The sequence below is a fragment of the Nycticebus coucang genome, chromosome 2 (assembly GCF_027406575.1).
Source record: "Nycticebus coucang isolate mNycCou1 chromosome 2, mNycCou1.pri, whole genome shotgun sequence".
NCBI classification, from domain to species: domain Eukaryota; kingdom Metazoa; phylum Chordata; class Mammalia; order Primates; family Lorisidae; genus Nycticebus; species Nycticebus coucang.
This window is the reverse complement of record NC_069781.1, coordinates 138628184-138639480: the sequence shown is the minus strand read 5'-3', so window position 1 is coordinate 138639480 and position 11297 is coordinate 138628184. Positions and strand designations below refer to the sequence as shown.

The 11297-nt window shown below is 42.8% G+C and overlaps 1 pseudogene; it reads right to left on the bottom strand.

Moving 5' to 3' along the window:
* Positions 1–242: 242 nt before the first annotated feature.
* On the bottom strand, positions 243–3458 carry LOC128560032 (E3 ubiquitin-protein ligase ZNRF3-like; annotated as a pseudogene).
* Positions 3459–11297: the final 7839 nt, after the last annotated feature.

Genomic DNA, 11297 nt, shown 5'->3' with positions numbered 1-11297 from the left:
TCCCTTGACCAATATGAAGTGTCCCTCTTTGACTTTTTTATTTTTTTGTCTTTTGGTTTGTAATGGGGTGGGGACTGGTTTTGCCACAGGTGGTTCACATTTTGGGTTGAGAAGGAGGGCTCTATTTATCTCCACTTTTGTGTGTTTGTCCAAGCTAAAAAAGATTTGTTTTCCTTTTTTGGGGAGTCAGAGTTGGAGTCTCCATACAATTCCTAGTTTCCAGATTAGAGTTCTTTCTGAGCTCAGGCTCCCATGCTGCTTCTGTCTGCTGGGTAAGATCCTGCAGTCTCAGCAGCCATGGCAATAGACTCCTGAGTGTCCTGGGGAGTATTAGGAAAGCTGGCCTTGGTAGCACCCACCTTCTCTGGGGTGGGGGAAAGACAGGCCATGGTGGCATCTCAGCCTGGCAACATAGAAAATGCTCCTCTTTCTAGGTTGCTCCCAGGCCCTTGTGGGGCCATGGAGCCTCCAGTCCTGATGCCTCAGGGGCTGAGGCTTTGGGTCCCTGTCAGTCTGAGGGTAGGCCCAGGTCACAGTCCACATCCTCTGCAATGATGATGATGCACTGGCTCAGGTCCCAGGTCCCTGCATAGCTGCTGGGCAAGGGGCTCCTACGTGAGCTTGTATTGCACACTCACTGAATAGTCTTCAGTGTAGCAGCCTCAGCCTCCACTGCTGCCATGGGCCAACTGCTTCTCTTCATAGAAGCAGCAAGGCAGGCCCTCATATTTCACTCCATCTATCCTGGGCAAATGGTCTGGGTAAAAACCATATAGGCCCTGGGCATTTCCTGGCTACAGCTCCCCATTTGCAGGGCCACAGCCCTCACAGATGGGTGACCCCAGGTATAAGGCTGCTGTTGGCTGCCCTACTCTGGGCCCCAGTTTGGAGGGCTGGGGATCACAGCAGCAGGCACATGATGGCCCCTTTTTGGCCTTCATTCCAGGCCCTCCTGAGGTCTGGGGCACCCCAGGAGAAACCTGGAGCCCCACTTCTGAGGTAGAGCTATTGGGTCCCCTGGGCTCCAGGGAGGAGTTGCTGCTGTAGTTCATCCGTAGGCTGCAGGTGAACAGATGGTCCCCTGAGGGAAAGGTAGGGCCCAACAAAGGCTGTCCCCACCCAGCACCATGGCCGGGTTTCACCGGAAGCTCCTGTTGGAAGGGAGCCCTGGAAGTACACAGAGGCACCCGGCCCAAGCTTCCTGAGCCCCCCAAACCCCTGCTGGTATGACAAGGGCTCTGGCTGCTGTAGATGAAGGGGTCATAGTCGCTGCTGAGGGAGCTGTGGAAGGTGGAGCATCTTCCATACACAACCTGGTTGCTGACCTCAGTGCAGTCTACCAGAGTCAATGGAGGAACAGTAGCACTGGCTAGAGCTGCTACTGTTGCTGCTGTCACTGCATGGGCAGTCAGCCGGGTAGCCACTGCACACAGAGCGGTGACTGTGGTAGCAGCTGAAGCTGGATGTGCTGCCACTCTCCATGTGTGTGTGGGGCACATGCGCCATAGTGGGGAAGAGCAGGTTGCCACAGCCACTCAGTGGTAAGGCACAGGACCTGCCCCTGGCAGTGAGACTAGTCAAGATCCTGGAGCCTCAGCAGTCATGGCAACAGACTTCTGAGTGTCCTGGTGGGTATTAGGGAAGCTGGCCTTGGTAACATCCACCTCCTCTGGGGGATGGGTAAGACAGACCCTGGAAGTAATAGTGTTGGTACATGGTCTCATACTGGGAGAAGCAAACTGCCTTGGAGAAGCTGAGGCCACTGAACTTTGGCCTGCAGATGGGGTGAGATGGGGATTAGGCCTGGTGCTCCAGATCACAGCGGTGCATGGCCAGTGAGTGGCCCAGGTGGAGGGGTGGGTAGCCACTGACATACTTGGAGGTCTGTGGAAGATAGAGGCTCTGCTTCCTGTGCTGGTCCACAGTCAGCAGTGTGACAGGGTTTCTATGGGAGTCCATTCTTGTCTTTGTAGGGTAGTCCAGGATGGCATTGGTCCTGTGCATGTGGCCAGGGAAAAGCACCTTCAAGGTCACTCTCTGCTGCTGACCACGTGAGAGATTGCTTGTCTCCACACACACGGCACTTGGGTTTCCCTTTTGTTCTATGATGTTGTGCTGACAGTGAGGACAGGTGTGGTGCTGTAGCAGCCATGGGTCAATGTACTTTCTGTGAAACCATTGAGTACAAGGAAAAATTCGAAACTCCTCTCCATCAATGTACTTCTCCAGGCGAATGGCACAGTCAGATGTAGAGCCATTGCTGACTGTGTCCAGGGCCCCATAGCTCCCCTCCTGGCAACCATTGCTCTCGGAGTTCCTGGTTTCCATCTTCTCCAGAGCCTGCACAGCCAATCTGTTCATGGAATTCTGACTATGTCACTGCTTCAGTTTGATTTTGACAAGGAGAATGAGGCAGACAAAGGAGACCGTAACAAAGAAAGCCAGGAAAATTTCCATGTCAAAATATTCAGTGGGTTGTTGAAGAGGGCAGTGGTGCTGGATTTTTGCTCCAGCCACTTTCTGCTTGTTGACAATGTTCATCAGTTTAATAGAATCTTCATCCTTCACATACACTACTGGCCTCTTGAGTGGGTCTTTTGAGGCCTGTTTGAGCTGGTTGATAGCTTCTGGGTTTTCAGACACGTCAAAGATGACCACAGTAGCTCCTGGCTGCACTGCTCTCTTGGCCTCGCCCAGGACAGTGATGCATGGTTTCTGGTCCAATTCTGGCTGTTCCACCTTCACTACTCTTACCCATCCATATTCATACAATTCTCCATTGTTATTACACTGACCCAGTGGGTGCATCTACATGATCTTGCCCTGGGCACTGAGCATTGTCACAACCCCTGAAGCCCTGGTCTCAGTTGCCACAGGAAGGAACCAGGCATGACATGAATTAGAAGTACAAGCTTGTGGGAGGTGGGCTAACCTTAAGTGCAGGGTAGCCCCAAGCCCCCTCCCCAATGGCTATTTATTAAGGCTATACACAATAGGTGTGGAGAGTTAAGGTAATTACATATGAGGGCTGCATGCATAAGGATTGCCATGCTCTTTCCTCACGTGTTCTTTCCCCATGTGTTCTTTCCTCACAACCCTCATGAACTACTAGGCATCAATGTTTAACACATGCTTAATAGTGAGTGACCAATCTTATCTCATTCCAAACACTGAGTTACTTGGGGGATTGCCTCCAAGTCACAAAATGTCTCTAGGCTTACCAGGAGACTGTCCTGTTCTCAGCATTTCCTTTTAATGTGATAATAATCAATAACTGTCCTTTGCAAGCATGGTGTCCTTTTCTCTACAGAGCGTGGCCCCAGCCTGCCAGAAGCAAGTGAGGACGGTGGTGTAGGTGGTACAACATGGACTTGAGTTAAACAGCATCAACTCTATGAACGCTATCTCATTGGCCCTTGCTGTGCAGGCCCCAAGGCCACCAGCAGCAACCCAAGCAGCAGTGGTGGCAGTGGCCACTGGAGCCTGGGGGCGGCTGCAGCAGCCTGGGCACCCACGCTAGCGCAGCTTCATGGTCCTGTGGTGGGAGGGCACAGGAGGACAGGTGCAGCCAGGCATAGTCACAGGCAGAAGACTGAGTGCAGGTGGATGCTTCACAGCCTCTAATGGGTTCCCTGGACCTTTTGCCTTGGGCCCTTTCATCTGCTCCACATAAGGGGTTATCCCCGCATCTTTGACTTTTTTGACTTTAGTTGCTTTAAATCCTCTTGTATCTGAAAATAAGATTGCAACTCCTCCTTTCTTCTGATTTCCATTTGCCTGAAAAATTGTTTTCTATCCCTTGACTCTGTCTTTTATTTTGTCCTTCAAGGCTAGGTATATTTCCTATAGGCAGTAAATAGATGTCTTGTGCCTTTTTTTTTTTTTCCTTCTATCAGCCTCTTCAGTGGGGAATTCAAACCATTAACATTTATTGAGATAATTGATTAAATGTGGTAGAGTTTTAGTCATCTTATTTTGTGAAAGTCCATTGCTTAGTTTTATCTGTTGTGTCATTACAGAAGCTACTTTTGTCCTTTAGTTTCTGGGCGTTTAGTTTGCTAGTGGTCCATTGTAATGCTAAGTGTGTAGAATAGGTCCACGTGTTTCTATGTAGAGCTGGTCTGTAGCAAACTTCTTCAGTGTTTGCATATCAGTAAATGATCTTATTTCTCCATCAATTTTACTTGGTTGAGAATATGTGCAATGTTGGTCAAATAATAGCTTAGCAGGATATAGAATCTGGGCTGAAAATTGTTTTGTTTAGGTACATTACAATTAAATGACCATTGTGTTCTGGCCTGAACAGTTTCATTTGAGAAGTCTGGGGTCACCCTAATGAATTTGCCCCATAGGTTAATAGGTGCTTACTCCTGAATGCTTTCAGAACCTTCTCTTTTATCTTGACTTTGGACAGGTTCATGACAATGTGTCTCATAACAGCTCTGTTTGAGTTGATGTGACCTGGGGTTTGATATCCCTCTGAACACAGTGCATCACAATCTTTGGTAATAATTGAGAAATTTTCATTTATGATATCCTCTAGTAGGGCTTCCATTCCTCTGGAGTGTTCTTCTTCCCCTTCTGGGATACCTATAATTATTATGTTTGAATGCTTTGTGAAGTCCCATAGTTCAATCAGTGAATGTCAGCAGAAAGTTCTGCTTTCTCTCTCTCTTTTTTCCATCTCTTTAATTGCCCGTGTTAGCTCAAGAGCTTTATCCTCTACTTCTGAGATTCTTTCTTGTGCATGGTCTAATCTAACATTGATATTTTCTACTGCATCTTTAAGTTCCCTGATTGACTGCTTCAATTCCTTAAGCTCCGCTTTATCCTTTCTATATTCTTCATGTTGTTCATCTCTTATTTGATTGTGATTTTAGATTTCCTTTTGGTTATTTTCCACTTTCTCAGCAATTTTTTTCACTGTTTTTACCATCCATATTTTAAAGTCCCTTTCTGTCATTTCTAATATTTCTTCATGGGTGGAATCCTCTGATCCCTGTGTGTATGGAGGGGGATGCTCTCTTCTGGTTTTTCATGATTCCAGTATTTCTCTGCTATTTCTTCCTCATGAGTGTTTTATTTTTGTAAGTTTCCTTTTACTTTCTCCTTCACTTTATATTACTGTGCCTCTGATGGAAGGATTTGTAGTTTCCTTTTGGTAAAGTACTAAAAGGAAGAGAAGAGTAAAAGCAAGAAGGGATAAAAGATAAAGAGAAAAGTGAAAGCAAAGGTCAAAGTAAAAGAAAAGATTGACAAAAAGAAGAGAGAAACATAAATAGAGAGACAGGAATAATATTGTTATACAGTAGGGTACTTGATCGATACCCACAAATTCCAACCTCTGGGGGAGGCATGACTGGTTGGGTGTGTCCCTCAGGTCAGAGCTCTTTGCCAGCCTGAACAGACATAAAACTCCACTTTCACCAAATGGAGAAGAAAAACAAAAATGCTATAAATCAAATAGAACAAATGAACAATCAACCTATATTGCACTTTTTTCTCATCCAAAGTGACAAATTGCATTTTCCTTTCACATAGCTCTTACACATATTAAATTTGTTAGTGTATTACTGGACCTCTATTTTTTGTTGTAAATTTTCCAATCTTATGTTACCTCAACATCTATGTTTATCAGGTTTAACTTGATTATTATACCAGAAGTAGGACTTTACCACCATTGGCAGAGTTTCCAGTTCTCTCCCTCATTTCAGTTCCTCAATATTTTTGAATCACACACACCTTATATACTGCCGTCTTGTGACCACGTCCCTATGCATGCCTTCTTGTGACCACGTCCCTATGCAGTAGCTGGATACAATACTCAACTCACCCAATGACCTTCACACCATGTGTGGACTGCAGACCTTTGTTACAGTGGCCACTAATCATCAGACACAGTGTGACTCAATGGAACCTGTGCTTCACTGTTCTTAAACTACCCAATAGACTTCTAGGGACCCTAATAAAAACTTCATCCCATAGCTTTTTCCCTCTCTCTCTTGATCCTCAAGCACTAGGTGAACCACAATTCCTGAACAGTTTCTCCTTTATTTTTGGCCCTGTGAGTTGTGATGGTCTCTTCTCTCTTAGATCTATAAATAATACAGTGCTTCTGTTATGTGTTTTGTTGAGTTGCCCCCCTGTATATTATTTGATCAACACACCTGAACCTAGTTCCCTTCTGATTTAGAGCTCTCATAGAGAGTACCCCTCTTTGTATGAATAAACTAGACTTAAGTCAGAAGAGAACTAGCAGGGCATCTGCCAGCGCAAACAAGTTTGCTGTCAAAGGGACATCTGGTCCTGGGTCAAACACTTAGGAATTAGGCTATTAGCTGAAAAAGGAAGCATATCACAAAGATTACATTGTAAATATCCTCAACCAAATCCTCTGGAGCTCCATCAAGATAGCCCTCAATACCAAACAAAATTAGAAAGTAACACAACTCACCCCCCAAACACACACACACACACACACAGTATGTGTAGAGGTCATTTTCTTTTCTTTTTTTTATTAAATCATAGCTGTGTACATTAATGTGATCATGGGACACCATACACTAGTTTCACAGACCGTTTGACACATTTTCATCACACATTTTCATAGCCTTCCTGGATTTTTCTTAGTTATTGTGCTAAGACATTTACATTCCACATTTACTAAGTTTCACATGTACCCTTGTAAGGTGCAAGAGGTCATTTTCTAAACTGTTGTTCAATAAATGCCCTAAGAAGGAAGACAGAAATCACAAAGATTGTAGCTGCTGTATACATCACTGAGATGAAGAGTAAAAGTTGGTTTGCCAAGTTAGTTAGCAGACACAGCGACTATAGTTAAAACAAAGTGACTTGAATAATACTCTGGGTTTTAAGATGAGGAATTTTAATGTGTGTTCTTTCTCAAGATGTGAATTACCAATTTGGATAGGAGAGAATGTTTATTGAATTACAAAGGTACAAAAAACACCCCCTAAAAGATGACTCTCCTGACTTTAGCAGTATTTCTGACTTTGGGGCTCCAGCTCTCAGGAGGTCTTTTCTCCCTGAGGCTGTGAATGTGGTGTGGAGAATACACTTGAGGGTTTCTCAATTCTCCCTGCTTTTTTTCTGTGTCTTGACCGAAAATCACAGAGTACCTTGACCATTTTTTCATTCATCTGGCTGCAGGTTGTCTTTAGCAAGCTTGAACTTAAACCAGAGCCTTGAACATTCTGTGGTACTGATAAAGGTATGTAGGTTGCTGTCCAAAACACTGAAAGATACTGACTCCAGCCCAGAGCCAAATACCTAAAACTTTCATGAAAACTCTACATCTATACCCCTCAGTGTGGACATCCCTAGGTAGAATGCTATGTTCTCTCATTGTTGATCATAAGGGAATACTGCAGCCCTCTCTCAGTAAGTTACCCCCCAGTAAATGCTTTGGACTGAACTCCCTGATGTTTAGTGCTTCCCTCTGTAGAATACCAACCAGCTCTATTCTCCATCTCAGAATAGTTTGGGACATTGCCTGTGGGAACTACCCTGCCATTGCTTTTAAAGCAATTCTAGCTCCAGCTTCTGCAGGAGGAAACAACACCCCAGTTTATGGACTGTAGAACCAGCAGTCTTGACTTTGTGAATTTCCATGGCAGTATGTTCTGCAGTCCGATGTCACTGTAGTTGTGCAAGCAGGGTGAACTGAGGTGGAGCTGAGGCTGTGACACTAGCACTGGTAGCATCTAGTTACAGGAAAACAAGCTCAGAGCTCACACTCATTCTGCATTATGGTGAGTTATTCCATTGTATGTTACAGTGTGATAATAATAGAATAAAGTGTACAATAAATGTAATGAAATTGAATCATCCAAAAACTCTCTCCTCGGGTCTTCAGAAAAATTATCTTTTATGAAATTGCTCCCTGATGCCAAAAAAGGTTGAAGACTGCTGTTTTAGAGCATGGCAAGGAGGGTTTGGAATACACTATACTGTGTTTGTAGGGTTCTGGTAGTGCTGTTATTTACTTATTTGTTTGTTTCTTTCATTATTTTTCTAACTGGCTTTCTCTAACTCTGTACATGTTCTGATCCTCCCACTTGACTCTGTATGCCAAAAACCTGAGTTTAAGAGTTCATTTCTAGGTTCGTGTTGGCAGCGACTATTTTAAAACCAACATGTTTCTAAACATTGGTGTTACCCAGTGAAACTCTTATCATGTCAATATCTAATTTGTGGATTTGAGGCTAGCAATGGGCAATAAAATTTGAAGATATGTGTAAGAACATCATATATTGTTCTTAAGAATGCATGATGGTAGGGGTCTATAAAATGACAAAAACAAAATAAAATTAATTATCACAAGGTTTTCTCATTGGATTGAAAGTACAAGTGTTCTTTGAAACTTGAAGCAGCAAATCCTATACCAAAAAAACTCTCCTGAATGCAGAAACATGTGTTTTCTGTCACTGATATTTCTCAATGTGGATTTTAATTCCTCCATTTTATATCTTCAGAACATCTTTAGTGAGATTCTGCAGACATATGGGGCTTTTAGGGACAGATGAAGAAGAGAGTCCTATCTTTGAAGAAGTAGTTACTGATACAAACTCATTACTGGACAATGGGGAGCATAATTAGAAAATAAGAAAAAGAATGAGAGTCCTCAGAGTTTAGTTTTTATCATGGTTTTAATTTCTTAAAATATAATAATTTCTAAAAACAATTTTATTTTTACATAATTTTATATTTACAGAAAGCTGCAAAGAGAGCATAGAGATTTTTTTCTATTTTTCAGATTCCTGTATTGTTAACATCTCACAAAACCATCTAATAAAAAAAACATTGTTAGTGATACAGAACAATTAACTGAACTACAGACTACCCCCTTTTTTTTTTTTCAGTTTTGGCTGGGGCTGGGCTTGAACCAGTCACCCCTGGTATATGGGGCCAGCACCCTACTCCTTGAGCCATAGGCACTATCTGATTTCCCCCCATATTATACTATGTTTTCCAACGTTATTTTTCTGTTCTAGCATACATTCCAAGATATCACATTCCAAGATATCAAACAGATAGTTTTTAGATGTAGCATCTTTCTATTGCAGTATAATAAATGGAACATAGCTAACCATGTTTACACCACACAAATATTACTATCTCATAATTTCTCTACATTAAGAAACCAAGTATAGGCCAGGTGCAGTGGCCAATGCCTATAATCCTAACACTCTGGGAAGCTGCAGCAGGTGGATTTCTTGAGCTCATGAATTTTAGATCATCCTGAGCAAGAGTGAGACCCCCATCTCTAATAAAAAGAGAAAACCTAGCTAGACATTGTAGTGGGTGCCTATAGTCCCAGCTACTTGGGAGGCTGAGGCAAGAGGATCACTTGAGCCCAAGAGTTTGAGATTGCTGTGAGATATGATGCCATGGCAATCTACCCACGGCAGGGTACTCAGACTCTGTCTCAAAAAACAAAGAGAATAAAATAAAATAAAAATAAAGAATTCAGGTGTAGACAATGGCCATGACTGAGGTTTCCCCTAAAGGATCACCTAGAGAAAAATTCCCTTCCAGGCTCACATGACTGTTATTAGAATTCTATTTCCTGCCCAGATCAAGATGACTTCAATTGTGAATTACTGCATTCATGTAAACAATAAATATCAATCCTTCATATACTTTTTTTTTTTGCACAGAGTTACAACTAACATTACTTCTTAATTTTTACCGAGGTGTATAATCCATACAGTTTCCTTTGAGTATTCTGTCACCTCCAACCCTAGTCAATGAGCAGTTTTCTTGTTCAAAGGCCATAAAGACAGTTGTGTCTTTCTCCTGGTGGCTAGGTCTACATCAGAGTAATTTATGGAGCTGTTTCTTTTTTTTTTTTTTGTAGAGACAGAGTCTCACTTTATGGCCCTCGGTAGAGTGCCGTGGTATCACACAGCTCACAGCAACCTCCAACTCCTGGGCTTAAGTGATTCTCTTGCCTCAGCCTCCCAAGTAGCTGGGACTACAGGCGCCCGCCACAACGCCTGGCTATTTTTTTTTTTTTTTGGTTGCAGTTTGGCCGGGGCTGGGTTTGAACCCTCCACCCTCGGTATATGGGGCCGGCGCCCTACCGAGCCACAGGTGCCGCCCATATGGAGCTGTTTCTAACTATTTGTTAGTTAATCATATAGTTTAGAAGACCTTTTTTGAATATCACTTTTAACTAAGCTCAGAATCTTCTGGGTGACTTTGTCTTGAGGATTATTCTGACATATGCCCCAGGGTCCTTATAAGTCTTGGAGTGGACTTTCTCCAAGTTGAAGATTTTCATGCTCTTTCCTGCCTTTTTTTGTTTGTTTTTGAGACAGAGTCTCATTCCATTTCCTGGGTAGAGTGCCATGTTGTCATTGTAGCTTGTGGTTTTGTTGTAGCTCACTTTAACCTCAAACTCTTCAGCTCAAGCAATTTTTTTGCCTCAGTCTTCCAGAGCAGCTGGGACTACAGGCATGTGTCACAAAGCCCTACTAGTTTTTATATTTTTAGTAGAGATGGGGTCCCACTCTTGCTCAAGCTGGTCCTGAGCTCCTGAGCTCTAGCAATCTACCTGCCTCTGCTTCCCAGAATGCTAGGATTACAGGTGTTAGACACCGCATCCTGATATTCTTTCCTACATAAAAGGTAACTGGATGGCAGTGGGGAGTCCTTACCGTTCCACATTTTGTCCTGTTGGTTCCCCAGTGTTCTTTAGCAGAACCTCTTTTTTTTTACCCTGCAGGGAAATTGCTGGTAGGCCTCTATATGTCCTTCATGTACTCTTAAAAAACACAGAGCAAAAGGAAATATTTCTTAACTGTCTTAGACTGTTTATGCTGCTATAACAAAATCTTACAGATTGAATTACTTATAAATAATTAAAATTTATTTCTAATAGCTCTGAATCATAGAAAAATGAAAGAAAAAGACACCATCATATTTGGTACTTGGCAGTGACTCACTCTCTGCTTCTAAAATAGCACTTTTCTTGTTACATTTACACATGAACAAAAGAAAAAAAATGCTGTGTCCACACATGGTGAAAGAAAACAAATCAAAAGTAACTAGCTAGAACCCTTCAATTTCTTTTATGAGGCACTAATTCTATTCATGAGGGCAGAACCCTTATGACCTGATAACCTTCAAAAGACCTCATCTCTTAAACCCAAGAAAAAGGAGATGAAATTTTAACAATACTTTTGAAGAAACACAAACCTTCTAATTAATTTTAGGGAGGCAGTTTACCATGATAGCACACTAGACAATAATGTTACAAGAAATGAAAATTA